Below are 18,439 nucleotides of genomic sequence, written 5' to 3' on the forward strand. Positions count from 1 at the left end.
TTCCATTGTTTTCAAAATTCCGCTGACGTTTAAAAATGCTTCAGAACTCTTCCATTGTTCTCGGAATTCCGCTGACGTTTAAAAATGCTTCGGAACTCTTCCATTGTTCTCGGAATTCCGGTGAAGTTTAAAAATGCTTCGGAACTCTTACATTGTTCTCAGAATTCCGCTGAAGTTTAAACATGCTTTGGTACCCTTCTATTGTTCTCGGAGTTCTGCTGACTTTTAAAAATGTTTCGGAACTCTTCCATTGATCCAGGAATTCTGCTGAAGTTTAAAAATGCTTCGGAACTCTTCCATTGTTCTCGGAATTCCGCTGACGTTTAAAAATGCTTCACAACTCTTCCATTGTTCTCGGAATTCCGCTGACTTTTAAAAATGCTTCGGAACTCTTCGATTGTTCTCCAAATTCCGCTGAAGTTTAAAAATGCTTCGGAACTCTTCCAGTGTTCGCAGAATTCCGCTGACGTTTAAAAATGCTTCGGAAATCTTCCATTGTTTTCAAAATTCCGCTGATGTTTAAAAATGCTTCAGAACTCTTCCATTGTTCTCGGAATTCCGCTGACGTTTAAAAATGCTTCGGAACTCTTCCATTGTTCTCGGAATTCCGGTGAAGTTTAAAAATGCTTCGGAACTCTTCCATTGTTCTCGGAATTCCGCTGACGTTTAAAAATGCTTCGGAACTCTTCCATTGTTCTCGGAATTCTGGTGAAGTTTAAAAATGCTTCGGAACTCTTACATTGTTCTCAGAATTCCGCTGAAGTTTAAACATGCTTTGGTACCCTTCTATTGTTCTCGGAATTCTGCTGACTTTTAAAAATGATTCGGAACTCTTCCATTGATCCAGGAATTCTGCTGATGTTTAAAAATGCTTCGGAACTCTTCCATTGTTCTCGGAATTCCGCTGACCTTTAAAAATGCTTCGGAACTCTTCCATTGTTCTCGGAATTCCGCTGAAGTTTAAGAATGCTTCGGAACTCTTCCATTGTTCTCGGAATTCTTCTGAAGTTTTGAAGTTTAAAAATGCTTCGGAATTCTTCCATTGTTCTCGGAATTCCGCTGACGCTTAAAAATGCTTCACAACTCTTCTATTGTTCTCAGAATTCCGCTGACTTTTAAAAATGCTTCAGAACTCTTCGATTGTTCTCCAAATTCTGCTGAAGTTTAAAAATGCTTCAGAACTCTTCCATTGTTCTCGGAATTCCGCTGACGTTTAAAAATGCTTCGGAAATCTTCCATTGTTTTCAAAATTCCGCTGACGTTTAAAAATGCTTCAGAACTCTTCCATTGTTCTCGGAATTCCGCTGACGTTTAAAAATGCTTCGGAACTCTTCCATTGTTCTCGGAATTCCGGTGAAGTTTAAAAATGCTTCGGAACTCTTACATTGTTCTCAGAATTCCGCTGAAGTTTAAACATGCTTTGGTACCCTTCTATTGTTCTCGGAGTTGTGCTGACTTTTAAAAATGTTTCGGAACTCTTCCATTGATCCAGGAATTCTGCTGAAGTTTAAAAATGCTTCGGAACTCTTCCATTGTTCTCGGAATTCCGCTGACGTTTAAAAATGCTTCACAACTCTTCCATTGTTCTCGGAATTCCGCTGACTTTTAAAAATGCTTCAGAACTCTTCGATTGTTCTCCAAATTCCGCTGAAGTTTAAAAATGCTTCGGAACTCTTCCAGTGTTCGCAGAATTCCGCTGACGTTTAAAAATGCTTCGGAAATCTTCCATTGTTTTCAAAATTCCGCTGATGTTTAAAAATGCTTCAGAACTCTTCCATTGTTCTCGGAATTCCGCTGACGTTTAAAAATGCTTCGGAACTCTTCCATTGTTCTCGGAATTCCGGTGAAGTTTAAAAATGCTTCGGAACTCTTCCATTGTTCTCGGAATTCCGCTGACGTTTAAAAATGCTTTTGAACTCTTCCATTGTTCTCGGAATTCTGGTGAAGTTTAAAAATGCTTCGGAACTCTTACATTGTTCTCGGAATTCCGCTGAAGTTTAAACATGCTTTGGTACCCTTCTATTGTTCTCGGAATTCTGCTGACTTTTAAAAATGATTCGGAACTCTTCCATTGATCCAGGAATTCTGCTGATGTTTAAAAATGCTTCGGAACTCTTCCATTGTTCTCGGAATTCCGCTGACCTTTAAAAATGCTTCGAAACTCTTCCATTGTTCTCGGAATTCCGCTGAAGTTTAAGAATGCTTCGGAACTCTTCCATTGTTCTCGGAATTCTTCTGAAGTTTTGAAGTTTAAAAATGTTTCGGAATTCTTCCATTGTTCTCGGAATTCCGCTGACGCTTAAAAATGCTTCACAACTCTTCTATTGTTCTCAGAATTCCGCTGACTTTTAAAAATGCTTCGGAGCTCTTCCATTGTTGTCGGAATTCCGCTGACGCTTAAAATTGCTTCAAAACTGTTCCATTGTTCTCGGAATTCCACTGAAGTTTAAGAATGCTTCAGAACTCTTCCATTGTTCTCAGAATTCTGCTGAAGTTTAAAAATGCTTCGGAACTCTTCCAGTGTTCGCAGAATTCCGCTGACGTTTAAAAATGATTCAGAAATTTTCCATTGTTTTCAAAATCCGCTGACGTTTTAAAATGCTTCAGAACTCTTCCATTGTTCTCGGAATTCCGCTGACATTTAAAAATGCTTCGGAACTCTTCCATTGTTCTGGTATTCCGCTGACGTTTAAAAATGCTTCTCAACTCTTCCATTGTTCTCGGAATTCCGCTGACTTTTAAAAATGCTTCGGAACTCTTCGATTGTTCTCCAAATTCCGCTGAAGTTTAAAAATGCTTCGGAATTCTTCCAGTGTTCTCGGAATTCCGCTGACTTTTAAAAATGCTTCGGAACTCTTACATTGTTCTCAGAATTCCGCTGAAGTTTAAACATGCTTTGGTACCCTTCTATTGTTCTCGGAGTTCTGCTGACTTTTAAAAATGTTTCGGAACTCTTCCATTGATCCAGGAATTCTGCTGAAGTTTAAAAATGCTTCGGAACTCTTCCATTGTTCTCGGAATTCCGCTGACGTTTAAAAATGCTTCACAACTCTTAAATTGTTCTCGGAATTCCGCTGATTTTTAAAAATGCTTCGGAACTCTTCGATTGTTCTCCAAATTCCGCTGAAGTTTAAAAATGCTTCGGAACTCTTCCAGTGTTCTCGGAATTCCGCTGACTTTTAAAAATGCTTCGGAACTCTTCGATTGTTCTCCAAATTCCGCTGAAGTTTAAAAATGCTTCGGAACTCTTCCAGTGTTCGCAGAATTCCGCTGACGTTTAAAAATGCTTCGGAAATCTTCCATTGTTTTCAAAATTCCGCTGATGTTTAAAAATGCTTCAGAACTCTTCCATTGTTCTCGGAATTCCGCTGACGTTTAAAAATGCTTCGGAACTCTTCCATTGTTCTCGGAATTCCGGTGAAGTTTAAAAATGCTTCGGAACTCTTCCATTGTTCTCGGAATTCCGCTGACGTTTAAAAATGCTTCGGAACTCTTCCATTGTTCTCGGAATTCTGGTGAAGTTTAAAAATGCTTCGGAACTCTTACATTGTTCTCAGAATTCCGCTGAAGTTTAAACATGCTTTGGTACCCTTCTATTGTTCTCGGAATTCTGCTGACTTTTAAAAATGATTCGGAACCCTTCCATTGATCCAGGAATTCTGCTGATGTTTAAAAATGCTTCGGAACTCTTACATTGTTCTCGGAATTCCGCTGACCTTTAAAAATGCTTCGGAACTCTTCCATTGTTCTCGGAATTCCGCTGAAGTTTAAGAATGCTTCGGAACTCTTCCATTGTTCTCGGAATTCTTCTGAAGTTTTGAAGTTTAAAAATGCTTCGGAATTCTTCCATTGTTCTCGGAATTCCGCTGACGCTTAAAAATGCTTCACAACTCTTCTATTGTTCTCAGAATTCCGCTGACTTTTAAAAATGCTTCAGAACTCTTCGATTGTTCTCCAAATTCCGCTGAAGTTTAAAAATGCTTCAGAACTCTTCCATTGTTCTCGGAATTCCGCTGACGTTTAAAAATGCTTCGGAAATCTTCCATTGTTTTCAAAATTCCGCTGACGTTTAAAAATGCTTCAGAACTCTTCCATTGTTCTCGGAATTCCGCTGACGTTTAAAAATGCTTCGGAACTCTTCCATTGTTCTCGGAATTCCGGTGAAGTTTAAAAATGCTTCGGAACTCTTACATTGTTCTCAGAATTCCGCTGAAGTTTAAACATGCTTTGGTACCCTTCTATTGTTCTCGGAGTTCTGCTGACTTTTAAAAATGTTTCGGAACTCTTCCATTGATCCAGGAATTCTGCTGAAGTTTAAAAATGCTTCGGAACTCTTCCATTGTTCTCGGAATTCCGCTGACGTTTAAAAATGCTTCACAACTCTTCCATTGTTCTCGGAATTCCGCTGACTTTTAAAAATGCTTCGGAACTCTTCGATTGTTCTCCAAATTCCGCTGAAGTTTAAAAATGCTTCGGAACTCTTCCAGTGTTCGCAGAATTCCGCTGACGTTTAAAAATGCTTCGGAAATCTTCCATTGTTTTCAAAATTCCGCTGATGTTTAAAAATGCTTCAGAACTCTTCCATTGTTCTCGGAATTCCGCTGACGTTTAAAAATGCTTCGGAACTCTTCCATTGTTCTCGGAATTCCGGTGAAGTTTAAAAATGCTTCGGAACTCTTCCATTGTTCTCGGAATTCCGCTGACGTTTAAAAATGCTTCGGAACTCTTCCATTGTTCTCGGAATTCTGGTGAAGTTTAAAAATGCTTCGGAACTCTTACATTGTTCTCAGAATTCCGCTGAAGTTTAAACATGCTTTGGTACCCTTCTATTGTTCTCGGAATTCTGCTGACTTTTAAAAATGATTCGGAACTCTTCCATTGATCCAGGAATTCTGCTGATGTTTAAAAATGCTTCGGAACTCTTCCATTGTTCTCGGAATTCCGCTGACCTTTAAAAATGCTTCGGAACTCTTCCATTGTTCTCGGAATTCCGCTGAAGTTTAAGAATGCTTCGGAACTCTTCCATTGTTCTCGGAATTCTTCTGAAGTTTTGAAGTTTAAAAATGCTTCGGAATTCTTCCATTGTTCTCGGAATTCCGCTGACGCTTAAAAATGCTTCACAACTCTTCTATTGTTCTCAGAATTCCGCTGACTTTTAAAAATGCTTCAGAACTCTTCGATTGTTCTCCAAATTCTGCTGAAGTTTAAGAATGCTTCAGAACTCTTCCATTGTTCTCGGAATTCCGCTGACCTTTAAAAATGCTTCGGAACTCTTCCAGTGTTCGCAGAATTCCGCTGACGTTTAAAAATGCTTCGGAAATCTTCCATTGTTTTCAAAATTCCGCTGATGTTTAAAAATGCTTCAGAACTCTTCCATTGTTCTCGGAATTCCGCTGACGTTTAAAAATGCTTCGGAACTCTTCCATTGTTCTCGGAATTCCGGTGAAGTTTAAAAATGCTTCGGAACTCTTCCATTGTTCTCGGAATTCCGCTGACGTTTAAAAATGCTTCGGAACTCTTCCAGTGTTCGCAGAATTCCGCTGACGTTTAAAAATGCTTCGGAAATCTTCCATTGTTTTCAAAATTCCGCTGATGTTTAAAAATGCTTCAGAACTCTTCCATTGTTCTCGGAATTCCGCTGACGTTTAAAAATGCTTCGGAACTCTTCCATTGTTCTTGGAATTCCGGTGAAGTTTAAAAATGCTTCGTAACTCTTACATTGTTCTCAGAATTCCGCTGAAGTTTAAACATGCTTTGGTACCCTTCTATTGTTCTCGGAATTCTGCTGACTTTTAAAAATGCTTCGGAACTCTTCCATTGATCCAGGAATTCTGCTGAAGTTTAAAAATGCTTCGGAACTCTTCTATTGTTCTCGGAATTCCGCTGACATTTAAAAATGCTTCGGAACTCTTCCATTGTTCTTGGAATTCCACTGACGTTTAAAAATGCTTCACAACTCTTCCATTGTTCTCGGAATTCCGCTGACTTTTAAAATTGCTTCGGAACTCTTCGATTGTTCTCCAAATTCTGTTGAAGTTTAAAAATGCTTCGGAACTCTTCGATTGTTCTCCAAATTCCGCTGACGTTTAAAAATGCTTCGGAAATCTTCCATTGTTTTCAAAATCCGCTGACGTTTAAAAATGCTTCGGAACTCTTCCTTTGTTCTTGGAATTCCACTGACGTTTAAAAATGCTTCACAACTCTTCCATTGTTCTCGGAATTCCGCTGACTTTTAAAATTGCTTCGGAACTCTTCGATTGTTCTCCAAATTCCGCTGAAGTTTAAAAATGCTTCGGAACTCTTCCAGTGTTCGCAGAATTCCGCTGACGTTTAAAAATGCTTCGGAAATCTTCCATTGTTTTCAAAATCCGCTGACGTTTAAAAATGCTTCAGAACTCTTCCATTGTTCTCGGAATTCCGCTGACATTTAAAAATGCTTCGGAACTCTTCCATTGTTCTGGTATTCCGCTGACGTTTAAAAATGCTTCACAACTCTTCCATTGTTCTCGGAATTCCGCTGACTTTTAAAAATGCTTCGGAACTCTTCGATTGTTCTCCAAATTCCGCTGAAGTTTAAAAATGCTTCGGAATTCTTCCAGTGTTCGCAGAATTCCGCTGACGTTTAAAAATGCTTCGGAAATCTTCCATTGTTTTCAAAATTCCGCTGACGTTTAAAAATGCTTCAGAACTCTTCCATTGTTCTCGGAATTCCGCTGACGTTTAAAAATGCTTCGGAACTCTTCCATTGTTCTCGGAATTCCGGTGAAGTTTAAAAATGCTTCGGAACTCTTACATTGTTCTCAGAATTCCGCTGAAGTTTAAACATGCTTTGGTACCCTTCTATTGTTCTCGGAGTTGTGCTGACTTTTAAAAATGTTTCGGAACTCTTACATTGATCCAGGAATTCTGCTGAAGTTTAAAAATGCTTCGGAACTCTTCCATTGTTCTCGGAATTCCGCTGACGTTTAAAAATGCTTCACAACTCTTCCATTGTTCTCGGAATTCCGCTGACTTTTAAAAATGCTTCAGAACTCTTCGATTGTTCTCCAAATTCCGCTGAAGTTTAAAAATGCTTCGGAACTCTTCCAGTGTTCGCAGAATTCCGCTGACGTTTAAAAATGCTTCGGAAATCTTCCATTGTTTTCAAAATTCCGCTGATGTTTAAAAATGCTTCAGAACTCTTCCATTGTTCTCGGAATTCCGCTGACGTTTAAAAATGCTTCGGAACTCTTCCATTGTTCTCGGAATTCCGGTGAAGTTTAAAAATGCTTCGGAACTCTTACATTGTTCTCAGAATTCCGCTGAAGTTTAAACATGCTTTGGTACCCTTCTATTGTTCTCGGAGTTCTGCTGACTTTTAAAAATGATTCGGAACTCTTCCATTGATCCAGGAATTCTGCTGATGTTTAAAAATGCTTCGGAACTCTTCCATTGTTCTCGGAATTCCGCTGACCTTTAAAAATGCTTCGGAACTCTTCCATTGTTCTCGGAATTCCGGTGAAGTTTAAAAATGCTTCGGAACTCTTACATTGTTCTCAGAATTCCGCTGAAGTTTAAACATGCTTTGGTACCCTTCTATTGTTCTCGGAGTTGTGCTGACTTTTAAAAATGTTTCGGAACTCTTCCATTGATCCAGGAATTCTGCTGAAGTTTAAAAATGCTTCGGAACTCTTCCATTGTTCTCGGAATTCCGCTGACGTTTAAAAATGCTTCACAACTCTTCCATTGTTCTCGGAATTCCGCTGACTTTTAAAAATGCTTCAGAACTCTTCGATTGTTCTCCAAATTCCGCTGAAGTTTAAAAATGCTTCGGAACTCTTCCAGTGTTTGCAGAATTCTGCTGACGTTTAAAAATGCTTCGGAAATCTTCCATTGTTTTCAAAATTCCGCTGATGTTTAAAAATGCTTCAGAACTCTTCCATTGTTCTCGGAATTCCGCTGACGTTTAAAAATGCTTCGGAACTCTTCCATTGTTCTCGGAATTCCGGTGAAGTTTAAAAATGCTTCGGAACTCTTCCATTGTTCTCGGAATTCCGCTGACGTTTAAAAATGCTTTTGAACTCTTCCATTGTTCTCGGAATTCTGGTGAAGTTTAAAAATGCTTCGGAACTCTTACATTGTTCTCGGAATTCCGCTGAAGTTTAAACATGCTTTGGTACCCTTCTATTGTTCTCGGAATTCTGCTGACTTTTAAAAATGATTCGGAACTCTTCCATTGATCCAGGAATTCTGCTGATGTTTAAAAATGCTTCGGAACTCTTCCATTGTTCTCGGAATTCCGCTGACCTTTAAAAATGCTTCGAAACTCTTCCATTGTTCTCGGAATTCCGCTGAAGTTTAAGAATGCTTCGGAACTCTTCCATTGTTCTCGGAATTCTTCTGAAGTTTTGAAGTTTAAAAATGTTTCGGAATTCTTCCATTGTTCTCGGAATTCCGCTGACGCTTAAAAATGCTTCACAACTCTTCTATTGTTCTCAGAATTCCGCTGACTTTTAAAAATGCTTCGGAACTCTTCCATTGTTGTCGGAATTCCGCTGACGCTTAAAATTGCTTCAAAACTGTTCCATTGTTCTCGGAATTCCACTGAAGTTTAAGAATGCTTCAGAACTCTTCCATTGTTCTCAGAATTCTGCTGAAGTTTAAAAATGCTTCGGAACTCTTCCAGTGTTCTGGTATTCCGCTGACGTTTAAAAATGATTCAGAAATCTTCCATTGTTTTCAAAAATCCGCTGACGTTTAAAAATGCTTCAGAACTCTTCCATTGTTCTCGAAATTCCGCTGACATTTAAAAATGCTTCGGAACTCTTCCATTGTTCTGGTATTCCGCTGACGTTTAAAAATGCTTCTCAACTCTTCCATTGTTCTCGGAATTCCGCTGACTTTTAAAAATGCTTCGGAACTCTTCGATTGTTCTCCAAATTCCGCTGAAGTTTAAAAATGCTTCGGAATTCTTCCAGTGTTCTCGGAATTCCGCTGACTTTTAAAAATGCTTCGGAACTCTTACATTGTTCTCAGAATTCCGCTGAAGTTTAAACATGCTTTGGTACCCTTCTATTGTTCTCGGAGTTCTGCTGACTTTTAAAAATGATTCGGAACTCTTCCATTGATCCAGGAATTCTGCTGATGTTTAAAAATGCTTCGGAACTCTTCCATTGTTCTCCAAATTCCGCTGAAGTTTAAAAATGTTTCGGAACTCTTCCATTGATCCAGGAATTCTGCTGAAGTTTAAAAATGCTTCGAAACTCTTCCATTGTTCTCGGAATTCCGCTGACGTTTAAAAATGCTTCACAACTCTTAAATTGTTCTCGGAATTCCGCTGATTTTTAAAAATGCTTCGGAACTCTTCGATTGTTCTCCAAATTCCGCTGAAGTTTAAAAAGGCTTCGGAACTCTTCCAGTGTTCTCGGAATTCCGCTGACTTTTAAAAATGCTTCGGAACTCTTCGATTGTTCTCCAAATTCCGCTGAAGTTTAAAAATGCTTCGGAACTCTTCCAGTGTTCGCAGAATTCCGCTGACGTTTAAAAATGCTTCGGAAATCTTCCATTGTTTTCAAAATTCCGCTGATGTTTAAAAATGCTTCAGAACTCTTCCATTGTTCTCGGAATTCCGCTGACGTTTAAAAATGCTTCGGAACTCTTCCATTGTTCTCGGAATTCCGGTGAAGTTTAAAAATGCTTCGGAACTCTTCCATTGTTCTCGGAATTCCGCTGACGTTTAAAAATGCTTCGGAACTCTTCCATTGATCCAGGAATTCTGCTGAAGTTTAAAACTGCTTCGGAACTCTTCTATTGTTCTCGGAATTCCGCTGACATTTAAAAATGCTTCGGAACAATTCCATTGTTCTTGGAATTCCACTGACGTTTAAAAATGCTTCACAACTCTTCCATTGTTCTCGGAATTCCGCTGACTTTTAAAATTGCTTCGGAACTCTTCGATTGTTCTCCAAATTCTGTTGAAGTTTAAAAATGCTTCGGAACTCTTCGATTGTTCTCCAAATTCCGCTGATGTTTAAAAATGCTTCGGAAATCTTCCATTGTTTTCAAAATCCGCTGACGTTTAAAAATGCTTCGGAACTCTTCCTTTGTTCTTGGAATTCCACTGACGTTTAAAAATGCTTCACAACTCTTCCATTGTTCTCGGAATTCCGCTGACTTTTAAAATTGCTTCGGAACTCTTCGATTGTTCTCCAAATTCCGCTGAAGTTTAAAAATGCTTCGGAACTCTTCCAGTGTTCGCAGAATTCCGCTGACGTTCAAAAATGCTTCGGAAATCTTCCATTGTTTTCAAAATCCGCTGACGTTTAAAAATGCTTCAGAACTCTTCCATTGTTCTCGGAATTCCGCTGACATTTAAAAATGCTTCGGAACTCTTCCATTGTTCTGGTATTCCGCTGACGTTTAAAAATGCTTCACAACTCTTCCATTGTTCTCGGAATTCCGCTGACTTTTAAAAATGCTTCGGAACTCTTCGATTGTTCTCCAAATTCCGCTGAAGTTTAAAAATGCTTCGGAATTCTTCCAGTGTTCGCAGAATTCCGCTGACATTTAAAAATGCTTCGGAAATCTTCCATTGTTTTCAAAATTCCGCTGACGTTTAAAAATGCTTCAGAACTCTTCCATTGTTCTCGGAATTCCGCTGACGTTTAAAAATGCTTCGGAACTCTTCCATTGTTCTCGGAATTCCGGTGAAGTTTAAAAATGCTTCGGAACTCTTACATTGTTCTCAGAATTCCGCTGAAGTTTAAACATGCTTTGGTACCCTTCTATTGTTCTCGGAGTTCTGCTGACTTTTAAAAATGATTCGGAACTCTTCCATTGATCCAGGAATTCTGCTGATGTTTAAAAATGCTTCGGAACTCTTCCATTGTTCTCGGAATTCCGCTGACCTTTAAAAATGCTTCGGAACTCTTCCATTGTTCTCGGAATTCCGCTGAAGTTTAAGAATGCTTCGGAACTCTTTCATTGTTCTCGGAATTCTTGTGAAGTTTTGAAGTTTAAAAATGCTTCGGAATTCTTCCATTGTTCTCGGAATTCCGCTGACGCTTAAAAATGCTTCACAACTCTTCTATTGTTCTCAGAATTCCGCTGACTTTTAAAAATGCTTCAGAACTCTTCGATTGTTCTCCAAATTCCGCTGAAGTTTAAAAATGCTTCAGAACTCTTCCATTGTTCTCGGAATTCCGCTGACGTTTAAAAATGCTTCGGAAATCTTCCATTGTTTTCAAAATTCCGCTGACGTTTAAAAATGCTTCAGAACTCTTCCATTGTTCTCGGAATTCCGCTGACGTTTAAAAATGCTTCGGAACTCTTACATTGTTCTCAGAATTCCGCTGAAGTTTAAACATGCTTTGGTACCCTTCTATTGTTCTCCGAGTTGTGCTGACTTTTAAAAATGTTTCGGAACTCTTACATTGATCCAGGAATTCTGCTGAAGTTTAAAAATGCTTCGGAACTCTTCCATTGTTCTCGGAATTCCGCTGACGTTTAAAAATGCTTCACAACTCTTCCATTGTTCTCGGAATTCCGCTGACTTTTAAAAATGCTTCAGAACTCTTCGATTGTTCTCCAAATTCCGCTGAAGTTTAAAAATGCTTCGGAACTCTTCCAGTGTTCGCAGAATTCTGCTGACGTTTAAAAATGCTTCGGAAATCTTCCATTGTTTTCAAAATTCCGCTGATGTTTAAAAATGCTTCAGAACTCTTCCATTGTTCTCGGAATTCCGCTGACGTTTAAAAATGCTTCGGAACTCTTCCATTGTTCTCGGAATTCCGGTGAAGTTTAAAAATGCTTCCGAACTCTTCCATTGTTCTCGGAATTCCGCTGACGTTTAAAAATGCTTTTGAACTCTTCCATTGTTCTCGGAATTCTGGTGAAGTTTAAAAATGCTTCGGAACTCTTACATTGTTCTCGGAATTCCGCTGAAGTTTAAACATGCTTTGGTACCCTTCTATTGTTCTCGGAATTCTGCTGACTTTTAAAAATGATTCGGAACTCTTCCATTGATCCAGGAATTCTGCTGATGTTTAAAAATGCTTCGGAACTCTTCCATTGTTCTCGGAATTCCGCTGACCTTTAAAAATGCTTCGAAACTCTTCCATTGTTCTCGGAATTCCGCTGAAGTTTAAGAATGCTTCGGAACTCTTCCATTGTTCTCGGAATTCTTCTGAAGTTTTGAAGTTTAAAAATGTTTCGGAATTCTTCCATTGTTCTCGGAATTCCGCTGACGCTTAAAAATGCTTCACAACTCTTCTATTGTTCTCAGAATTCCGCTGACTTTTAAAAATGCTTCGGAACTCTTCCATTGTTGTCGGAATTCCGCTGACGCTTAAAATTGCTTCAAAACTGTTCCATTGTTCTCGGAATTCCACTGAAGTTTAAGAATGCTTCAGAACTCTTCCATTGTTCTCAGAATTCTGCTGAAGTTTAAAAATGCTTCGGAACTCTTCCAGTGTTCGCAGAATTCCGCTGACGTTTAAAAATGATTCAGAAATCTTCCATTGTTTTCAAAAATCCGCTGACGTTTAAAAATGCTTCAGAACTCTTCCATTGTTCTCGGAATTCCGCTGACATTTAAAAATGCTTCGGAACTCTTCCATTGTTCTGGTATTCCGCTGACGTTTAAAAATGCTTCTCAACTCTTCCATTGTTCTCGGAATTCCGCTGACTTTTAAAAATGCTTCGGAACTCTTCGATTGTTCTCCAAATTCCGCTGAAGTTTAAAAATGCTTCGGAATTCTTCCAGTGTTCTCGGAATTCCGCTGACTTTTAAAAATGCTTCGGAACTCTTACATTGTTCTCAGAATTCCGCTGAAGTTTAAACATGCTTTGGTACCCTTCTATTGTTCTCGGAGTTCTGCTGACTTTTAAAAATGTTTCGGAACTCTTCCATTGATCCAGGAATTCTGCTGAAGTTTAAAAATGCTTCGGAACTCTTCCATTGTTCTCGGAATTCCGCTGACGTTTAAAAATGCTTCACAACTCTTAAATTGTTCTCGGAATTCCGCTGATTTTTAAAAATGCTTCGGAACTCTTCGATTGTTCTCCAAATTCCGCTGAAGTTTAAAAATGCTTCGGAACTCTTCCAGTGTTCTCGGAATTCCGCTGACTTTTAAAAATGCTTCGGAACTCTTCGATTGTTCTCCAAATTCCGCTGAAGTTTAAAAATGCTTCGGAACTCTTCCAGTGTTCGCAGAATTCCGCTGACGTTTAAAAATGCTTCGGAAATCTTCCATTGTTTTCAAAATTCCGCTGATGTTTAAAAATGCTTCAGAACTCTTCCATTGTTCTCGGAATTCCGCTGACGTTTAAAAATGCTTCGGAACTCTTCCATTGTTCTCGGAATTCCGGTGAAGTTTAAAAATGCTTCGGAACTCTTCCATTGTTCTCGGAATTCCGCTGACGTTTAAAAATGCTTCGGAACTCTTCCATTGATCCAGGAATTCTGCTGAAGTTTAAAAATGCTTCGGAACTCTTCTATTGTTCTCGGAATTCCGCTGACATTTAAAAATGCTTCGGAACTCTTCCATTGTTCTTGGAATTCCACTGACGTTTAAAAATGCTTCACAACTCTTCCATTGTTCTCGGAATTCCGCTGACTTTTAAAATTGCTTCGGAACTCTTCGATTGTTCTCCAAATTCTGTTGAAGTTTAAAAATGCTTCGGAACTCTTCGATTGTTCTCCAAATTCCGCTGACGTTTAAAAATGCTTCGGAAATCTTCCATTGTTTTCAAAATCCGCTGACGTTTAAAAATGCTTCGGAACTCTTCCTTTGTTCTTGGAATTCCACTGACATTTAAAAATGCTTCACAACTCTTCCATTGTTCTCGGAATTCCGCTGACTTTTAAAATTGCTTCGGAACTCTTCGATTGTTCTCCAAATTCCGCTGAAGTTTAAAAATGCTTCGGAACTCTTCCAGTGTTCGCAGAATTCCGCTGACGTTTAAAAATGCTTCGGAAATCTTCCATTGTTTTCAAAATCCGCTGACGTTTAAAAATGCTTCAGAACTCTTCCATTGTTCTCGGAATTCCGCTGACATTTAAAAATGCTTCGGAACTCTTCCATTGTTCTGGTATTCCGCTGACGTTTAAAAATGCTTCACAACTCTTCCATTGTTCTCGGAATTCCGCTGACTTTTAAAAATGCTTCGGAACTCTTCGATTGTTCTCCAAATTCCGCTGAAGTTTAAAAATGCTTCGGAATTCTTCCAGTGTTCGCAGAATTCCGCTGACATTTAAAAATGCTTCGGAAATCTTCCATTGTTTTCAAAATTCCGCTGACGTTTAAAAATGCTTCAGAACTCTTCCATTGTTCTCGGAATTCCGCTGACATTTAAAAATGCTTCGGAACTCTTCCATTGTTCTGGTATTCCGCTGACGTTTAAAAATGCTTCTCAACTCTTCCATTGTTCTCGGAATTCCGCTGACTTTTAAAAATGCTTCGGAACTCTTCGATTGTTCTCCAAATTCCGCTGAAGTTTAAAAATGCTTCGGAATTCTTCCAGTGTTCTCGGAATTCCGCTGACTTTTAAAAATGCTTCGGAACTCTTACATTGTTCTCAGAATTCCGCTGAAGTTTAAACATGCTTTGGTACCCTTCTATTGTTCTCGGAGTTCTGCTGACTTTTAAAAATGTTTCGGAACTCTTCCATTGATCCAGGAATTCTGCTGAAGTTTAAAAATGCTTCGGAACTCTTCCATTGTTCTCGGAATTCCGCTGACGTTTAAAAATGCTTCACAACTCTTAAATTGTTCTCGGAATTCCGCTGATTTTTAAAAATGCTTCGGAACTCTTCGATTGTTCTCCAAATTCCGCTGAAGTTTAAAAATGCTTCGGAACTCTTCCAGTGTTCTCGGAATTCCGCTGACTTTTAAAAATGCTTCGGAACTCTTCGATTGTTCTCCAAATTCCGCTGAAGTTTAAAAATGCTTCGGAACTCTTCCAGTGTTCGCAGAATTCCGCTGACGTTTAAAAATGCTTCGGAAATCTTCCATTGTTTTCAAAATTCCGCTGATGTTTAAAAATGCTTCAGAACTCTTCCATTGTTCTCGGAATTCCGCTGACGTTTAAAAATGCTTCGGAACTCTTCCATTGTTCTCGGAATTCCGGTGAAGTTTAAAAATGCTTCGGAACTCTTCCATTGTTCTCGGAATTCCGCTGACGTTTAAAAATGCTTCGGAACTCTTCCATTGATCCAGGAATTCTGCTGAAGTTTAAAAATGCTTCGGAACTCTTCTATTGTTCTCGGAATTCCGCTGACATTTAAAAATGCTTCGGAACTCTTCCATTGTTCTTGGAATTCCACTGACGTTTAAAAATGCTTCACAACTCTTCCATTGTTCTCGGAATTCCGCTGACTTTTAAAATTGCTTCGGAACTCTTCGATTGTTCTCCAAATTCTGTTGAAGTTTAAAAATGCTTCGGAACTCTTCGATTGTTCTCCAAATTCCGCTGACGTTTAAAAATGCTACGGAAATCTTCCATTGTTTTCAAAATCCGCTGACGTTTAAAAATGCTTCGGAACTCTTCCTTTGTTCTTGGAATTCCACTGACATTTAAAAATGCTTCACAACTCTTCCATTGTTCTCGGAATTCCGCTGACTTTTAAAATTGCTTCGGAACTCTTCGATTGTTCTCCAAATTCCGCTGAAGTTTAAAAATGCTTCGGAACTCTTCCAGTGTTCGCAGAATTCCGCTGACGTTTAAAAATGCTTCGGAAATCTTCCATTGTTTTCAAAATCCGCTGACGTTTAAAAATGCTTCAGAACTCTTCCATTGTTCTCGGAATTCCGCTGACATTTAAAAATGCTTCGGAACTCTTCCATTGTTCTGGTATTCCGCTGACGTTTAAAAATGCTTCACAACTCTTCCATTGTTCTCGGAATTCCGCTGACTTTTAAAAATGCTTCGGAACTCTTCGATTGTTCTCCAAATTCCGCTGAAGTTTAAAAATGCTTCGGAATTCTTCCAGTGTTCGCAGAATTCCGCTGACATTTAAAAATGCTTCGGAAATCTTCCATTGTTTTCAAAATTCCGCTGACGTTTAAAAATGCTTCAGAACTCTTCCATTGTTCTCGGAATTCCGCTGACGTTTAAAAATGCTTCGGAACTCTTCCATTGTTCTCGGAATTCCGGTGAAGTTTAAAAATGCTTCGGAACTCTTACATTGTTCTCAGAATTCCGCTGAAGTTTAAACATGCTTTGGTACCCTTCTATTGTTCTCGGAGTTCTGCTGACTTTTAAAAATGATTCGGAACTCTTCCATTGATCCAGGAATTCTGCTGATGTTTAAAAATGCTTCGGAACTCTTCCATTGTTCTCGGAATTCCGCTGACCTTTAAAAATGCTTCGGAACTCTTCCATTGTTCTCGGAATTCCGCTGAAGTTTAAGAATGCTTCGGAACTCTTTCATTGTTCTCGGAATTCTTCTGAAGTTTTGAAGTTTAAAAATGCTTCGGAATTCTTCCATTGTTCTCGGAATTCCGCTGACGCTTAAAAATGCTTCACAACTCTTCTATTGTTCTCAGAATTCCGCTGACTTTTAAAAATGCTTCAGAACTCTTCGATTGTTCTCCAAATTCCGCTGAAGTTTAAAAATGCTTCAGAACTCTTCCATTGTTCTCGGAATTCCGCTGACGTTTAAAAATGCTTCGGAAATCTTCCATTGTTTTCAAAATTCCGCTGACGTTTAAAAATGCTTCAGAACTCTTCCATTGTTCTCGGAATTCCGCTGACGTTTAAAAATGCTTCGGAACTCTTCCATTGTTCTCGGAATTCCGGTGAAGTTTAAAAATGCTTCGGAACTCTTCTATTGTTCTCGGAATTCCGCTGACATTTAAAAATGCTTCGGAACTCTTCCATTGTTCTTGGAATTCCACTGACGTTTAAAAATGCTTCACAACTCTTCCATTGTTCTCGGAATTCCGCTGACTTTTAAAATTGCTTCGGAACTCTTCGATTGTTCTCCAAATTCTGTTGAAGTTTAAAAATGCTTCGGAACTCTTCGATTGTTCTCCAAATTCCGCTGACGTTTAAAAATGCTACGGAAATCTTCCATTGTTTTCAAAATCCGCTGACGTTTAAAAATGCTTCGGAACTCTTCCATTGTTCTCGGAATTCCGGTGAAGTTTAAAAATGCTTCGGAACTCTTACATTGTTCTCGGAATTCCGCTGACTTTTAAAATTGCTTCGGAACTCTTCGATTGTTCTCCAAATTCCGCTGAAGTTTAAAAATGCTTCGGAACTCTTCCAGTGTTCGCAGAATTCCGCTGACGTTTAAAAATGCTTCGGAAATCTTCCATTGTTTTCAAAATCCGCTGACGTTTAAAAATGCTTCAGAACTCTTCCATTGTTCTCGGAATTCCGCTGACATTTAAAAATGCTTCGGAACTCTTCCATTGTTCTGGTATTCCGCTGACGTTTAAAAATGCTTCACAACTCTTCCATTGTTCTCGGAATTCCGCTGACTTTTAAAAATGCTTCGGAACTCTTCGATTGTTCTCCAAATTCCGCTGAAGTTTAAAAATGCTTCGGAATTCTTCCAGTGTTCGCAGAATTCCGCTGACATTTAAAAATGCTTCGGAAATCTTCCATTGTTTTCAAAATTCCGCTGACGTTTAAAAATGCTTCAGAACTCTTCCATTGTTCTCGGAATTCCGCTGACGTTTAAAAATGCTTCGGAACTCTTCCATTGTTCTCGGAATTCCGGTGAAGTTTAAAAATGCTTCGGAACTCTTACATTGTTCTCAGAATTCCGCTGAAGTTTAAACATGCTTTGGTACCCTTCTATTGTTCTCGGAGTTCTGCTGACTTTTAAAAATGATTCGGAACTCTTCCATTGATCCAGGAATTCTGCTGATGTTTAAAAATGCTTCGGAACTCTTCCATTGTTCTCGGAATTCCGCTGACCTTTAAAAATGCTTCGGAACTCTTCCATTGTTCTCGGAATTCCGCTGAAGTTTAAGAATGCTTCGGAACTCTTTCATTGTTCTCGGAATTCTTCTGAAGTTTTGAAGTTTAAAAATGCTTCGGAATTCTTCCATTGTTCTCGGAATTCCGCTGACGCTTAAAAATGCTTCACAACTCTTCTATTGTTCTCAGAATTCCGCTGACTTTTAAAAATGCTTCAGAACTCTTCGATTGTTCTCCAAATTCCGCTGAAGTTTAAAAATGCTTCAGAACTCTTCCATTGTTCTCGGAATTCCGCTGACGTTTAAAAATGCTTCGGAAATCTTCCATTGTTTTCAAAATTCCGCTGACGTTTAAAAATGCTTCAGAACTCTTCCATTGTTCTCGGAATTCCGCTGACGTTTAAAAATGCTTCGGAACTCTTCCATTGTTCTCGGAATTCCGGTGAAGTTTAAAAATGCTTCGGAACTCTTACATTGTTCTCAGAATTCCGCTGAAGTTTAAACATGCTTTGGTACCCTTCTATTGTTCTC

Source organism: Phyllobates terribilis, unplaced genomic scaffold (assembly GCF_046119375.1).
Source record: "Phyllobates terribilis strain yellow unplaced genomic scaffold, ASM4611937v1 Scaffold_28__1_contigs__length_16237799, whole genome shotgun sequence".
In the NCBI taxonomy this organism is placed as follows: domain Eukaryota; kingdom Metazoa; phylum Chordata; class Amphibia; order Anura; family Dendrobatidae; genus Phyllobates; species Phyllobates terribilis.